This window comes from Podarcis bocagei, assembly GCF_964188305.1.
Source record: "Podarcis bocagei genome assembly, chromosome: 12".
Classification (NCBI taxonomy): Eukaryota; Metazoa; Chordata; class Lepidosauria; order Squamata; family Lacertidae; genus Podarcis; species Podarcis bocagei.
The window spans coordinates 10,700,791-10,718,107 of record NC_138137.1 but is presented as its reverse complement, the minus strand read 5'-3'; the positions used below and the strand labels follow the sequence as shown (position 1 = coordinate 10,718,107).

At 43.9% G+C, this 17,317-nt stretch overlaps 1 long non-coding RNA gene across 1 annotated transcript; it reads left to right on the top strand.

Annotated features, from left to right (window-relative positions):
* Window positions 1–760: 760 nt before the first annotated feature.
* Window positions 761–16,684, top strand: LOC308570330. Its single transcript, XR_014001131.1, has 3 exons — window positions 761–1,801; window positions 3,059–3,209; window positions 16,602–16,684. It is a non-coding gene; the product is annotated as an uncharacterized lncRNA (long non-coding RNA).
* The last annotated feature ends 633 nt before the right edge of the window (window positions 16,685–17,317 follow it).

Below are 17,317 nucleotides of genomic sequence, written 5' to 3'. Positions count from 1 at the left end.
AAGTATAGTAATTTACTTCACTGAAATTGTAAATAATTGTATGCATTATTATGTGTTTAAATTTGATTGGTCGGTAACTGAATTCTAGAGAGTTCTCTAGTAGTTTTCATGTGATTGGCTAAAGTTGGTCACATGGGAAGTATCTAGCAAATGAGAGACTCCATTTCTTGTGAAGCAAGATGACTGTGTTTTAATCCACTGTGAACACTGCTAAGTTGAATAGAGTGTTGGAGGGTTTCTTCTCTGCTTGAAAGAAAAACTGCAAGAGAAAGTAAAAATGGAAATCTCTCATAGGTGCTGCAAGGCATGGCCTAATTAAGATATGGAAGGCTGAGTGCTGAGCTCTGGAAAGAGAGGAAAATCTGGTTGTTGGGAAGTTAGAAGAAGAAACTGTAAACCCATGATTGGAAAAGCACGTGACTGTAAATGTTACGTTTTAATTCATCCGCTGTATAACTATCAGTTTCTGCAAGTAAAGTTTTTGAATGTTAAAGTCTGGACATTGGTTTAATTTCCAAGGAAATTTTTATGATGTGAGCTTCTTAGTTGCATTTTTGCTACCCTTACTTCAACAAAGAAAACAGCCCTATTCTGCGATCAGTATTCAAAGGCATGCTGTTGTGGTTCGAAGACCTGACCCCCGCTTGGTGGAATAAAGACACGTTGACACAGAATATAAGGTTAATGGGCAAGAAAAGGCAACAACTTCATTAATTACAACAAGTGAGAAGGTATTGGCTTAGGCATTAGACCATGGAAAATTTGAATCCAGCCACTTGAAGAGGGGTGAGTCTGAAGAGGGGGTTAACCACTAGTAGGGGGAGCCTGTTGATGCTAATACAACTATAAGCTCTCCCCTGATGTCACCGAGGGTCGTGCCATGGCCCCCCGTCACACAGGCATCAGACAGGATACACAACCGCTGGGTTCCTTTAATGGAATACCCAAATTGGAAGGGGTAGGTGATGGCCACACCTTGCCCTTCCACACACCAACAACACATTCCAATGCCTAACCGCCCAATACCAAGAAAGTTGTGATGATTGCTACGAGGTAGGCGAAAAAAACCAAAAGGCCTAATGCTGGTTGGAAAAATCCCTACCAGGCCCCCTGGGCAACCAGGGCAACCAACCATAGGTCCATAGCAAGGTCAAGAGAAAAACTAAGCCCCAAACCCTAAGGGAGTGGTGGGTGGGTGACTCGCGACGAGAAGGTGAGCAAAGGGGCTGAATGGCTGGCGCGGCTGCGTCTTGAGCAGCAAACCACGCTCCCACCAAGCCGCCCGATTGGGTGCTCAGCCGGGAGGAGTGGCACACCAGCCATGTGGATGGGGCAGGGGGCATAACGCTCCCTGCGTGACGCGGGAGTCGTCTCCCGCCCACAACACCTCCCCTCCGGAAGGAGGAGAGGCCTTCCTGAAACTTAATGGTTGAATATGACTATCAAGACAAGTAAAATAATTTTTCTGCTGGCCAGGAATCAATGGACTGGAAGCTGAGTTGCTGGTGCCCAATTCAGGAGCTTGAGCTATGTCCTGACACATCCAAAACACAATGGTAGAGGCTCTTCAACGGAGGGAAGAGATTTTTGTTGAGGCAGCATAATGGCTCAGACTCACCAACAGACTCGGAGTTATACCAGCTCCAAGGTTCTGACTAAGCATTTGAATGACAGGACTAGCAGAGCTAGGAGCAGGAGGTCCTGAGTTCAAAACTAGGGCAAAAGGTTCCCAGACCACATGGGAGCTATTGAGTTGTCCCAATGGGTTCTTATGCCCACCCACCAAACATTTAAAGGCAAGGTGTGTTGAGCTTACTCATGAGATCCCCATGTCTTATGTGAATGGCCTCTCCAGCCAGAGCTGCCAGATTCAGAGAAAGAGGAGGACTCCCTCATCTTACGTCTGCTCTGCTGCATGAGCCCCCACACCCCATACTCCTCTTCACCCTCCTTCTCATTCCCCACAGCCTGTCAACCCAAGGTAGAACATGATGGTGCCTCATGACTGTGATTGTGAGGCTGAGGGTAGACTAAGATTGGTGGGGCAGTGATCCATTTGCCCTGATAAACCAGGTTCCACTTTTAAAAGACTTTTAAAAACCCACATTTTAAAATAAATAAATAAAACTGATACAGGTTTTGGACATGCTGCTGTTTTATTATTTTTACTGCTGTGGTTTGGAAGTGGTTATAATAATAATAATAATTTATTATTTGTACCCCGCCCATCTGGCTGGGTTTCCCCAGCCACTCTGAGCGGCTTCCATAGAAACCAAAAAAACACTAAAATATCATACATTAAAAACTTCCCTGAACAGGGCTGCCTTAAGATGTCTTCTGAATGTCAGGTAGTTGTTTATCGTTTTGACATCTGATGGGAGGGCGTTCCACAGGGCGGGCGCCACTACCGAAAAGGCCCTCTGCCTGGTTCCCTGTAGCTTGGCTTCTCGCAATGAGGGAACCGCCAGAAGGCCCTCGGCGCTGGACCTCAGCGTCCGGGCAGAACGATGGGGGTGGAGACGCTCCTTCAGGTATACTGGGCCGAGGCCGTTTAGGGCTTTAAAGCTCAACACCAGCACTTTGAATTGTGCTCGGAAACGTACTGGGAGCCAATGTAGGTCTTTCAAGACCGGTGTTATGTGGTCTCGGCGGCTGCCCCCAGTCACCAGTCTAGCTGCCGCATTCTGGATTAGCTGTAGTTTCCGAGTCACCTTCAAAGGTAGCCCCACGTAGAGCGCATTGCAGTAGTCCAAGCGGGAGATAACTAGAGCATGCACCACTCTGGCGAGACAGTCCACGGGCAGGTAGGGTCTCAGCCTGCGTACCAGGTGGAGTTGGTAGACAGCTGCCCTGGATACAGAATTAACCTGCGCCTCCATGGACAGCTGTGAGTCCAAAATGACTCCCAGGCTACGCACCTGGTCCTTCAGGGGCACAGTTACCCCATTCAGGACCAGGGAGTCCTCCACACCAGCCCGCCCCCTGTCCCCCAAGAACAGTACTTCTGTCTTGTCAGGATTCAACTTCAGGATTCAACTTATATATTAGTGTATTTCAGGGGTAGTCAGCGTGATGCCATTCAGATGCTGTGGACTTGGAGATGGACAAAGGACCAAGTAACTTCAAACTAGTCTACCCAGGGCAGTCCCATTCTCAGTCAAGTTTCCTGTGTGCCTGTGCCGCCTAATGGATAATTGTAATCTTGGAAGGTAGGAAAAGATAGAGATAGCTTTGTATAATGTGTTGTGGTCTATTTTAAGATAATTTCCCTGCTCTTTAATCCTGTCGTGTAAAATGACAGAATGTGCTGTGTTCAGTTACATAAGATCACAGCATGTCATAGGATGTAATGCAATGCAAGTTGACATTGCTTGCTTTGATGTGACATGTGCATCATTTTGGAACGCCGGCTTGAGGAAGCTGTACAAGACGACAGGCATATGTGAGCTGACAATGCAAACAGTGGACACAATGCTAATCAAGTTCAATGTGCATGGCATCGGGCTAGTGGAGCCCTTAAAACATCCATCACCATCCTAATTGCCTGTGTTGCACTGGATATGCTAAATTCACCATATCTGTCTACTAACACATGTCTATGTTGTGTGCGAATTCATAAAGCAAAATGGAGTGGCTATGCATGTGTGAGAAGTTGAGTATCAACTATTTGCTTGCTTGCAGTATTTAGCAGGTGCTCTTCAGCCAAAGCTCTCAGAACGGTTTACCAAAAATAAAAATAAATAAAAGTAATATAACCAAAGCAAAGCAATAACAAAATGCCACAAAATAAAATACAGTGGTGCCTCGCAAGACAAAATTAATCCGTTCCGTGAGTCTCTTCGTCTAGCGGTTTTTTTGTCTTGTGAAGCAACCCTATTAGCGGCTTAGCGGATTAGCGCTATTAAAGCCTTAGCGGCTATTAAAGCCTTAGCGGCTATTAAAGGCTTAGCGGCTATTAAAGGCTTAGCGGCTATTAAAGGATTAGCGGATTAGCGGCTAAAAGGCTATTAGCGGCTTAGCGGCTTAGAAAAAGGGGGGGGAGCAAAAAAAAATCGGAACACTCGCAAGACGTTTTCGTCTTGCAAAGCAAGCCTATAGGGAAAATCGTCTTGTGAAGCAGCTCAAAAATGGAAAACCCTTTCGTCTAGCGGGTTTTCCGTCTTGCGAGGCATTCGTCATGCGGGGCACCACTGTATTGCAATGTGTTATACATAAAGCTGTCTTTGAAGACAGTTCGGAAACTTCAGCTTGTGCAGAATTCGGCAGCAAGGTTCTCACGGGGGCAAGAAGGTTTGAGCATATTACACCGATCTTGGTCAGACTGCACTAACTGCCAATTAGTTTCCAGGCCCAATTCAAAGTGCTGGTTTTGACCCATTAAGTATTAGGACCGCAATACTTCAAGGACTGCCTCTCCTCATATGAACCTACCAAGACCCTGAGATCATCCTCTGAGGCCATTCTCCATGTGTCTCCTCCATGAGAGGTTCGGAGGGTGGCAACATGAGAATGGGCCTTTTCTGCAGCAGCTCTCCATGTATGGAATGCTCTCTGGAATCAACTTCTTGTTTCTGGAGACAGCAGCAGGGGGACCTGGAATAGGGCATCAGAAGTTGCCCATGATATGCATGCAGGTTCACACAGGAATAGACAGATCTGACAAATCTCAAGCCAAAATCTATGAATTGGAATGTGGTTAGAACATAGTCTTTCTCAAGATGTGTTAGTCCAGTCAGAACTAGACATTATGACATGTGATGATGGAAGATGCCACATCTTGTCAGGAGCCCAGGCTGCCATCTTGATAACACAGCACACAAATCGTAATTAGCTTGAAGATTTATTCCAAAACAAACAACCAGCCTTGGAAGCTCTATTGGAGCTTCCGTAACTTACAATTCAGTTGACCCTTCTGATGAGTTCTTCCTGCTTCTGCAGAATATCCTGAACCTATGACCCTTACGTTTCTGGTTTTGTTTCCTGTCTTTCCCATCCATCTACTCCTTGGGCTCATAGGATTAATTGCCTCCTCTTCCGGTGAGGAAATATCCCCCCTCCTGCTTTCTGAGCCTGCCTGTGCTTCTTGAGCTAGTTGGCTTCTCTCCATCCCGCCCTCTGCTAGCATCTTATCTGCGTTCCTTTCATTGTCGGGGGGGGGGGGAGGGGAGCAGACAGCCGACTGCTCCCCACTGTCTGAGGGGAATGCAAGCTTCCCTCCTGCTGGCTGCTTCTTAACTTATGCTGTGCCTCTCTACTTGGGGCAGATGTGTTCATGACACATCTCTCCTCTTCTTGCCTTCACTGCTAATGTCACAGCATGATATCATCATGTTGCAAGTTTCTCACCTCCACAGTCAATGAAGTGGAGCTGGTGTGAGAAAGTAACATCATTCATGCCATGTATGCCATGCATTTTGTAGACATTATAGGGGAAAATTGGAGGCAAATGTACAGGACTGCAGCTTTCAGTGGCAGTTGCACAGGTCCTGCAATACCTAATCTGGCCTACAAGAGCCTTTAGATGTTATACCACCTGCACCAAACAATGGACTGTTCTGTGCTGCCATGCCTATAGAAGCCTGTAAACGTGCAGATTTATCTGATTAAATACATTGTTCTATGTCGTTTTGATTAATGTACACATTTCTGCAAGCAGTAATTCACTAATAAAAGGTAAAGGGACCCCTGACCATTAGGTCCAGTTGTGGCCGACTCTGGGGTTGCGGCGCTCATCTCGCTTTACTGGCCGAGGGAGCTGGCATCCAGCTGCCGGGTCATGTGGCCAGCATGACAAAGCTGCTTCTGGCGAGCCAGAGCAGCGCACGGAAACACCGTTTACCTTCCCACCGGAGTGGTACCTATTTATCTACTTGCACTTTGACATGCTTTTGAACTGCTAGGTGGGCAGGAGCAGGGACCGAGTAACGGGAGCTCACCCCGTCGCGGGGATTTGAACCGCCAACCTTCTGATCAGCAAGTCCTAGGCTCTGTGGTTTAACCCACAGCGCCACCCGTGTCCCTTAATTCACTAATATCTTCATTTTAATGCAAACCTTCCCCTAATATATACACTTTTATAAATATTGCTTGAAGAACTGCATTGCAAAATTTTGATGAGCACCAACTTCAGACGATGGAAGATGTGAATGTTATGGATTCAGCTTTAATTCATCTACTGAATTAAATTTCTCTAAGATTCCTTTCGTTCTGTGTCTGCTAGCTGGGCAGGGTACCTTTTCTTCCTCCTCTTGCCTAGTCCCATGCACTGATTCGAGTGAATAGTGTGATTCGTTTCCCACTGAGTCAACAATGACCCGATAACCTCTCTATAATCTTTCTTAATCTCTCTCAATATTTACCCTTCCATTCAATAAATCTTGAAACCTCAAGTGAGCTTTAATATCTTCTTAATATTTGGTACCTTTGCACTTTCCCCTCTCTTTCAGGGAAGTTTGCACAGAGATTTTTATGATATCAGATAGATGTTGCTGTGGACACCTAATATTGGATCTGGAAAAATATTTTCTAGTTCCCCTGTGGCTAATATACAACCAGATTTTGGTATCCGGTCAGACGCCAGCAATATCTGTAAACAAAAGGCAGCATGATTCCTGTTGGTCACCCATCTTCTCCCTCTCCATGCAATTATATATGCATTTGGGGATGGGGTTTAGGTTGATGGTAGACCTCCATGCAGAAGGTCAATCTCTGGCCTATCCAGTTAGTGTTATTATTTATTAATTTATATACTGCTTATATACCAAAATATCTTCTAAGAGGTTTACAACTCCAAAATCAATCCATAATTAAAAGGCAAAATAACATTAAAGCATCCTTAATTAAATTATACAATAAAACAAATAATTAAAAACATAATAATTAGAACAGTTAAAACAATGAAATCACAATCAATTCATGGGAGGTGTGTCTTCAGGAACTGGTAGAATGCCAATACTGATGGGGACTCTCTTATTTCAGCAGGGAGGGCATTCCACAACACTGGTGACAACAGTGAAAAAAACCGTCTCCATGTTACCACATGAAGATGGCTATCATATCTCCTCTTTTCCAGGATAAACATACGCAGCTCCTTCAACTCATGGGATCCCTTCCAACTCTACAATTCTCTGCTTCCATGACCAGCTGCAATGAGGAGCTAGACCCACCAAGGACCCCCCCCCCCAAGAATGGAGAGTGTCTTCTTGCCACCAAAACCTAGAGCGAACACTGGCTGGGAGCAAACTGGTATTTCTCAGCCTTAATTTCACCATTGTAAAAGGGGAACATTGATTAACTTTGTAGGGCTATTCCAACGAAGGTAAAGGTAAAGGTAAAAAAGGTAAAGAACCCCTGGATGGTTAAGTACAGCCAAAGGTGACTATGGGTTGTGGTGCTCATCTCGCTTTCAGGCTGAGGGAGCCGGTGATTGTCCACAAACAGCTTTCCGGTTCATATGGCCAGCATGACTAAACCGCTTCTAGTGCAATGGGACATTGTGATGGAAGCCAGAGTGCATGGAAACACCGTTTACCTTCCCACTGCAGTGATACCTATTTATCTACAGTGGTACCTCGGGTTACATACGCTTCAGGTTACATACGCTTCAGGTTACATACTCTTCAGGTTACAGACTCTGCTAACCCAGAAATAGCACCTCGGGTTAATAACTTTGCTTCAGGATAAGAACAGAAATCGTGTTCTGGTGGCGCGGCGGCAGTGGGAGGCACCATTAGCTAAAATGGTGCTTCAGGTTAAGAACAGTTTCAGGTTAAGAACAGACCTCCGGAACGAATTAGGTACGTAACCTGAGGTACCATTGTACTTGCACTGGCATGCTTTCGAACTGCTAGGTTGGCAGGAGCTGGGACTGAGCAATAGGAGCTCACTCCATCGTGCAGATTCGAACCGCCAACCTTCTGATCAGCAAGCCCAAGAGGCTCAGTGGTTTAGACCACAGCGCCACCCACATCCCTTCTTCCAAGGATGAATAAAGATGGCAAAGGTACTTTGAATACAAAGCTGCCATGTACTTCAGTACTTAGCTATATGGCTTCAGTCAGCATGGTACCAAGTTCCCTCAAGGCCCAGAAATCATTTTGTAATAATAGCAGTGTACTCTGTACTGTCAGCCTGTATTGAAGCTCTCTGATGAATATTAAAACCATACCGCATTGCACAGTCAAATGTTACAGACACAATTTGGCAGCTGGCATTCAATATCTTAGATTAAGCGCTGAGGCCTGAGCACAATGCCCATAGAGTGGCAGACACCCCGTCCTTTGCTTTAGTTTTTCTGAAATGTCATGTCTTATTAAAAACCTTCCCGATAGGATTATGGGGCTACAATTTATGCATTTCTCAAAAGAAAACACAGTCGGAAACTCTCCAGGCTACAAGAACAAATCATTAGCCTGATAATATATTGTTTAGAGGAGTCAATTAGGCTTTGGAGAGAGGGGGGTGGGGTTGTTCGAGGGGGGAAGCAAAAAGGGCAACATTTCCGTAAAGTTTAGGCCTTAATGGCATGTGTCAAGAAGCAAATAAAAGAGCAGCAAGGAAGCAGGGCTGGCCCGCCTCAGTGCTTGGTGTCTATCTGAATAAGAGGTTGGGATTGATTGACTCAAGCTTCCCGTGCGAGTCTATCAGGGTCATTATGTTTGTTACAGGATGAATGGCATAATTGTTTTGAGGAAGATATCAGCACGCTCAATCAAAAAGCTAATATGTGCATTATTGCTTTGCTGGTTTTTAAACCCTTTTCTCATTATAGGCATCGATCTTGCTTAAAAGCTCTTCTCCAAATGTTTGGTTCCATGACATGAACAGATCCCTTATTCTTTAGGTTCTCCCTCCCCCGCCTCCCTCTGCCCACCTCCACAACTGCTGCCAGATCTTCCTTCAGGTTAATTGCAGGATGCTAAAAACGACTTCGCTACGTGAGGTGAACATTCTTAAAGCAATGTATTAAGAGCTGCTGTTCAAAGATTCTCATCTTCTCTACGGACCGGAATGGTTACAGTTCCTTTCCCATCTTAATGTGGTGGTTGGGTTGGGGCAACATTTCCCTTCAGCTCTTTGCCACAGCAACACGTTTCCTGCCTTGCTGCATGTGGCTTCTTGCTTCCTGATCCTCAGACCTCGGCTTCCTGACTCCCTGCTTCTTCATCTTTGGACCCTTGACTTCGTGACTCCTTGCTTCTTGCCCCTCAGACCCTTGACTTTGTGACTCCTTGCTTCCTGACCCTTGGACCCCTGACTTCTGGACCCTCGTTCCCTCTCCCACCCCGCCATCTTGCCCCCGGTCCCGACGTCCTCAGCCGTAGGCCAGACCATGACATTAAGTTCTTATGCTTAATACAAATAGCAGAAGTGTTTACTTTGTGTGACCTTCACCACCCCTTCCAGAACTGCAAAAGAAAGAAACCCAAGTAGCAAATCTGGAACTCTCAAGCTATGTGTGACATGTTTGCAGAAGACAATTTCAGTATACACACACAGTGTTTTTATTGCAGTCCATAGACCCAAAATACAAAGTACAACAATATATAACAACGACTCTTCAAAGCTTACTTTTAAATCATACTGCATGTTTATAATGAACCTGTACAGAACAAAAGGGCCCATTCTTGCTTGTTGGGAATCATTTGTTTGGGTCCATTTTTGCAACACAATCCTGTACAACTCTACTCATAAGTAAGTGAGTTCAATGGGATTTACCCCAACTGACGTGTGCACAGGACTGCAACATTAAGAAGCAAGCTGAGTTTGTTAGCCAGGAGCTATCTCCATGCCGTCCCTTCTCTTCTCATCCCAATATGCCACCATCTCAATTTGCCACTACTGCCACTATTTTTTCTCCAACTAGTGGTACCATCAGGGTAGCACTTTGGGGCAGAAGTTCAGGGCCTCTTCTACATAGAATGAGCAGGAGGGTGATAAAGACACCATGGGTAACTTACCACATTCTGAAGTATGGGAAGTAATACACATGATCATCTGAAGAGAGCCACTCATATCTGTATCATTAGAACCATGTTGTCCTTCCTCTTGCTAAGGAAATGAAACATTGAAGCTCTCTTCTGATTGGAGGAGAAAGCAAGCTCCTTGCCACAGCTGGTCCTCTGGCCAACGGTTTGATTAAATATTATTAGAGACCTACTTTTCACTGGTATAAGTTAGGCATTCATAATAAACACACATCTATGGTAAGACAGTAGCAACACAATACAAAGCTGTTTGAGCAGGATGGAGCCTTTATCTCTGTCACACATGACTTCCATTTTGCAAAACGTACAATTCCATTCCATTCCAATGTGCTGAAATAGCCACTGTTCCCCTCTCTTGTCCAAATTTTCCCTCCAAGAGCTGTTTCCATCTGAAACCAGGTCAAATCCTGACATTGCCCCCAATTTCTATTGACAAGTTCACTCGTTACTGTTGTGTATCCTTAAGAAGTTCCCTTGTTAAAGGCTGTGAGGTTAACCACTGAACCCAGATTGTCTCCAGTGAATCAAACTCAATTTTCTTGGGCTTATTGAAAGCAATCTGCTCTGCTCCAAAGGAGCTAATTAGAGTGAAGAATGCAGCATGTTAGTCTGGGCAGTGCCATTTATTGTATTCTCAATTACATTATGCATTTCCTTCCTGCAATTTTGTGAAATCATTTCACTCTATCTCTTTTTCTCCTGTTGGATAGAAATGGGCACATTGTAAATAGAAATGAGGTGTACCACGGCAATAACAGCTCAAACACCAGCACTTAAATATGTTGACTGGAGGGGGGGGAATGCAGAGGCTGTCAAACTCATCAGCCAGCTATAGTTACCTTAATGACTTTAACCTGCTCACAGGAAGGGGGAACTGCTCAGAAGCAGAGTACATGTTTTGCATGCAGAAGATCCCAAGCTCAATACCCAGCATATTTTGGCCAAAAAATTAAAAAAGGGGGATCTCAGTGTTGCAGTGCCATAGCTCAGTGGTGGGGCACCTGCCTTGCATACAGAAGGTCCCAGGCTCAGTCCCTGGTGTTTCCAAGTAGAGCTAGGAGAGATCCCTGCCTGAAACACTTGAGATCTGCTGCCGGTCAGTGTCAAAAGTACTGAGTTAAATGGACCAATGGCCTGATTCAGTTTAAGGTGTTAAAGATAGAACTTAATATGCTCAAAATGTAATGTTTGTATGCATTGTGTTTGAAAACATTTTGCAGAGGGAAGGCTGCATTAGGCTCAGGAGGTTACACTCTGGCAAATGCGGCAGAAAAGGTTGGATGTTTCCTTTTCAGTCTTTAGGCTGCAGATCTTTCACAGAAGGAAGGTGGAACCAAAGTGGTTTAAAAAACAAACAAACAGCAATGGAGCTAGTAGCTATTGAAGCTAAACTCTGTGATGGTGAAAAAACAAGTTGCTTAGGATATCTGTCTCTCTGGGATCAGAGAGAGGAAAGTTTATAGAACTGTTTTAAGGACTCTAAAGAAGACAGGGCTTCATTGCTAGCTTGTAAAAAAAGAAAAAGTAGCAATGTGTTACTTCGCATCTTGTAACATTTATTTGTATCTGTTTTAGGACAGTTTCCAGTAAAGCTTTGAAAGTCATTCTTGTGATGGGCAGCATTCATTTATACTCTGCACAAGGACAGGATCAAGAATTCCATTGCAACAACCCTAACATAAGGCATCTTCTGGTGTTCCTGAATACCTCTGTGTGATGTACCCTCTCCCAAGAGCCACTTGAGTTGAAGTTTGAGTTGGTGTGGCTAGCACATCAAATTCTTGCGTTTTATCAACTGACTGCTTAGGAATGTTTGGGTTTCGTATATGCCTTGGGTTCCCACTGATTCCCCCTTCAATCAAGGCTCCATGCACTGTGCTCCAGGAAGTCCCTCAAGTTGGCTTATGGGAAGTTTTGCATTTACTCAGAAGTGATTTGTTTTTATGGTGAATGTGTTATTACTTTAAAGCAGTGATGGGGGACTCTTTTCTGCCAGAGGGCTTCATTCCTTTTTGAGCAACCTTCAAGGAGGGGCATGGGGATGTCACATGGCAGCAGTGGGTAAAAGTGAGTGGAGCAACTTTTGTACAGTAGACTAGTTTCTGCATATACTTGCACATCCTTAAGCACCCTGGTGAGGGATGTGTCCTGGGAACAGTTCTAAGGGCCAGATTGAGAAGCCAGGAGGACCCTGGCCCTGAGATTCCCCATCAGGGCCTCAAAGAAATAAACTGCAATGGAAAATGGGAACTTTGGGAAAGAGAAAAACTGGACAATTTAAATTAGATTAATAATCAGTGTATGGACTGCAACACAGAAGCTCTCCATGTAGCTGCTAGGTTCCTAGATCTAAAAGATAGGCCCATGGGGCTAAATATTTGGTCCTGATTTCTCATTTTACTACTTGGTTGTTTTCTCTAGTGTTATAACACGTCTACCCCACCTCCAACCCCTACAAAATAACCTTCTAGAACCTAAGCTAGACACAGAATTAACCAGTCCAATAAATTTAATTGGTAATGTGGCTGTTGACATTTGTTGTTAATTGGCTCCTGAGGAGCAAAATTATTCAAATGGCTAGCATTTGCTACTTATTCCTCAGTTTAAACATTTTTTTTTAAAAAAATATAATGTGTATGCATGATAATGCATACACAAATGTGTGTCTCTGTATATAAGCTTGATCCCGGTTCTTTTCACACTAGGCAGATGAATGTGAGAACTTGAGAGTAATTAATCAATGCAAACTTTCCAAATTTATCTCTGTTAAAAGCACACCTGTGCTATGTGTAACTTTGTGCTGATCCCGAAGAAAATTGTGCAGTCTCTTCATTACCCATCAATATTCTTTCCCCTCTCATTGCTGGGAAAAAGGGTGAGAAGTGCAAACAACCGCATAAATGCTGATGCCATTGTCACAAAGTCTCTGCTGAAGGTCCTACAGCCATATAATAGTACCCTTTCCCCAATATAGTGCAAGCCAAACAGGGGCAGCCCTGAAATCAGTGGGGAAAGCATTGATAGTGGCAAAGGCTCATGATTACTAGCACACAAACACACTAATCCATGCGCATTCAGTGTCAACCCAACTTGGATCTGGGGCCCAAGTTGATGGGGTGAGCGGCTCTAAAGTTTAAACAGTGTTTTAAACTCTAAATAAATCTGCAGTCAGGAGGGAAAGGATGGAGACAGATGGTGCAACTTCTTCACCCTTCTCCCAACTGCGGGAATAACTTGCATCATATAACCAACATGCTTAAGTCTAATTAATGCACAAAGGGATTAAGTCAATAGACTAGGCCAGGCTTAGCTCACCTTGGGAGGGGCTGAGGAATCAAGCTCCCCTCCAGTTTACCAGAAATGCACTCCCATCTATGGAGGAGGAAGTAAAAAGAAATTAGTGGGGTATGTGTGTGTGTCTGTGAGAGAGGGGGGGAGAGAGAATTACCCACCACCACCTTAGTGCAGTCCCTGACCATTATATGTGGCCCCCTGGGGGGGACGTCTCACCCCTACAATGGAGTACAAATGGTGCAGTTTTTAGTACCTGCTGAGATTACATGGCTGCCAAGCATCTATGAAAATTTGGTCCCACACGGGTGGCACTGTGGGCTTGCCAGTCGGAAGGTCGGTGGTTCGAATCCTCGCAATGGGGTGAGCTCCCGTTGCTCAGTCCCTGCTCCTGCCAACCTAGCAGTACGAAAGCATGCCAGTGCAAGTAGATAAATCGGTACCTCTCCGGCGGGAAGGTAAACGGCGTTTCTGTGCGCTGCTCTGGTTCGCCAGAAGCGGCTTAGTCATGCTGGCCACATGACCTGGAAAAACTGCGGACAAACGTCGGCTCCCTCAGCCAGTAAAGCGAGATGAGCGCTGCAACCCTAGAGTTGTTCGAGACTGGCCTTAACTGTCAGGGGTCCTTTACCTTTTTTTTATAACTGCCAGTCACACGAATAATCTTTTCCAGTTGTGCAGGCTCCTGCCAATCTATTTAACAGTCTCTTTCCATTTCTCTTACTGTGCAAGTAAAGAACTCAAAATAGCATTAAAATAGAAATAAAAATGCCAGGATATGAAAGCCAGCCATCAATTTTGTGTTTAGACTTTAAAAACATAAACAAAACAAAGCCCAATTCCTTGCCTAAAATTTAGGTGCGGACCCTGCAAAGATATAAACATCGAAGAAACGATATACATTGCAGTTGCAGGACACCAGCTCATAAAGTAGATTGTATCGTATGGCGTTATTCAAGGACCTCTCTGAGAACCTGCACTGTAGAAATGTGAAAGGTAAGAATTTCCCTGCTGTGTCTACCGTGAGGGATTTGTGAAATCCTGCAGAGAATCAAGGAAGATCTGCATTACAAATTGCAATGCGTTTTCTCCCACAAGCCTCACACTCCTCAGCTAGCTCCATTGAATGTAGTTTGCTGCCAGAAATGCCTGTATTACAGTTTAAATTGCTCCTAAGCCAGGAGTCATGGGCAACATGTACTTTTGAATTCCTGCAATTTGGGGAGTTTGTCAAAAAAACAAACAAACTGGAATGTTAAAAGGATATTTGAGGGCTTGAATGGCGCTAGCCAGCTGCTACTAGTCTCAGAAGTGGGAATAAAAATAGCTGCTGCTTTAAAAGTGAGGGGGGAGCGGAGCAATGGTGATATAAGAACTGTGGTAGAATTTTGCGTGCGGAGCTAATTTAAGAACTCTCTTGCATAGGTAGCCTAAATATCATTTTTTTTAAAAAAAATGAAATATACATATGGAAAGCTGTATGGATAATATAGAATTCTATATATTTAATCAAATATGTAATATTTAATCCAATATGCAAGCCTCTAAAATTATAATAAATGGAATATATATTTGTCAATAAATAACTACATCCAGTATTTATATTTGCTATTTCAATTCAATACATTCTTAATAATATTTTCTTTATCAGCTTTAGATTCAGTCTAACTCATCGGTACTCCCAGTCTTTAAACATCCCCCAGCAAAGAGGGTGGATTTGCCAAATGCTGTACTTCATTGTTCCAATACGAGATAAACAAACTCAACATCTTGTTAAATTTGGCATCTTGCTGCCCACACTCTCTCACTCTGTCCAAATCCACCCATTTCCTCATGTTTGCCGTGTTCCAGATTTTGCCTTAAACAGAATCTCCAGAAGGGGGGATGGCATTTCCCCAGTTTGTACATATTGCCATTCTGGCTACCTGATTTTTAGCAATGACTTTGTGCCAATGCAATAGGTATGTGGGCAGTGGGACCTCTAAACGCCAGCTACGCCAGTGTCAGCCATATATTGGTAGTCACAAGAGGTGAACTTGCAAGCAATAAATACATGCAGAACTTAAAACTTCATCCTACACTGCACCAACATCTTCCCACCCTCTCTCTCGCTGTCTCTTTGTTGTCTGAGGTGGAGGAGCAAATGTTCCCTTCTCCACATCCCAGCCACACATGATGCATTTGAGCCCGGACACATAAAACCACAAGCATTTACCATCCTCTCTGGCAGGAAAAAGGTAATCACAATAAGTTGAAGAATCTATTGGTTGATACCAATAGATCGAATTTTGCAGAGTTAGAACCATCTGGATTTATAAGAGTCCTTAAGTAAGTCAGAAAGCAGACTCAAAGGTTGGCAATGAAAATGGCAACACAACCAGTTGTTTTTAGGGCTAGCCCACACCCAATAGTTCATTGTGTGTATAAAGGTAAAGGGACTCCTGACCATTAGGTCCAGTTGTGGCCGACTCTGGGGTTGCAGCACTCATCTCGCTTTATTGGCCAAGGGAGCCGGCGTACAGCTTCTGGGTCATGTGGCCAGCATGACTAAGCCACTTCTGGCGAAACCAGAGCAGCACACGGAAACGCCGTTTACCTTCCTGCCGGAGCGGTACCTATTTATCTACTTGCACGTGCTTTCAAACTGCTAGGTTGGCAGGAGCAGGGACTGAGCAACAGGAGCTCACCCCGTCACGGGGATTCAAACCGCCAACCTTCTGATCAGCAAGTCCTAGGCTCTGTGTTTTAACCCACAGTGCCACCCACGTCCCTTCATTGTGTGTATACTTGACTGAACTTGGGAGCCCCAGGATACGTCTCAAGAAACTTGAGTGTATCTTATCTAAATCACTTATTATATGCTTTTATCCATATTGGGATCCCAAAAAAGTAGCTGGGATGATATTGAAAAACCATCCATACAAACAAATCCAATGCTAGGAATGGAAATAGAGTGTCCTAAATGCTGTTTTATGGTGGGCCTCCATCCCATATAACATTTCTGCAGCTGAAGCTCCATCTCCCATTTGGCACATGAGCCAACACAGGCTAGGATACAGAATTTGATTCACTTTCATATGATGAATAAGGGTTGAGTGGTGGAAAGGAGAGATCAAAAAGAGAAAGGCTGCCTTTGGAAGGATCTGAAAGCAGCACAAAGAACTGCTTCTGCTGTTATACAAAGTTGTTATGGTACTGTTCAGTAATGGTGTATAAAGTTTACAGCTAAAATGAAAACAGTATATTTAACATTTTCTCCCCGTAATTTCAGACTGCATAGTAAAGGTTATATACAGTATGAATTTCCATTTTCTTTTCTTGCAGGATTTTTGCCACAGGACTGCAACAGTAAACCTTGTAAGTGCTACAAGAGAACCCTTGGCAGAAATACTCGATGATAACTGCAGTTTTAATCAGATCTCATTAAATACCGTATTTTTTAATGTTATAGCTATAACTTAAATTAGAAACTTTGAGCATGACATCTGCAGGGTATACTTTATCCTTCCACCCTTAGAACCTAATATTGTATCCTCCGTGTCCTATGATTTCCATTAGTTTTTGTTCTCAAACAAGAAATCTGTTGTTATATGTAGCTGTCAATAACACACGAGTCATTGCATCAAAAGGTAATGGTGTCAGGTTTGGTTGGTTCGGTTTATTAAATTTATGTATTGATTCTCACTAAGAAAAGCCCCAAAGCACTTTACAACCAAGTAAAAACATACCATGATAAAACCACTTAAATAGTCTGTGACTTATACAACTTCTATATTTTCTTTCCATTCAAAAGGTGTCAGCGAAAGTTAATTTACTTGCATTCTTACTGCAGACAAGACTCTGCATCAGATTATAGGTATGCTCCTTTCCACTTCTAGCCCAATTTGTGAAAGGCAACGAGTACACACAGGTGCTTCCTGCCCACCTGGCAAATCATTTGTGCCAACCTTATCTCTGCATGTTCAAAGCACATAGGTGTAAATCATGCGGCTGATGTCCTGCTTTCAACAGAAAGAACAACCACACAGTATTTTGCAACA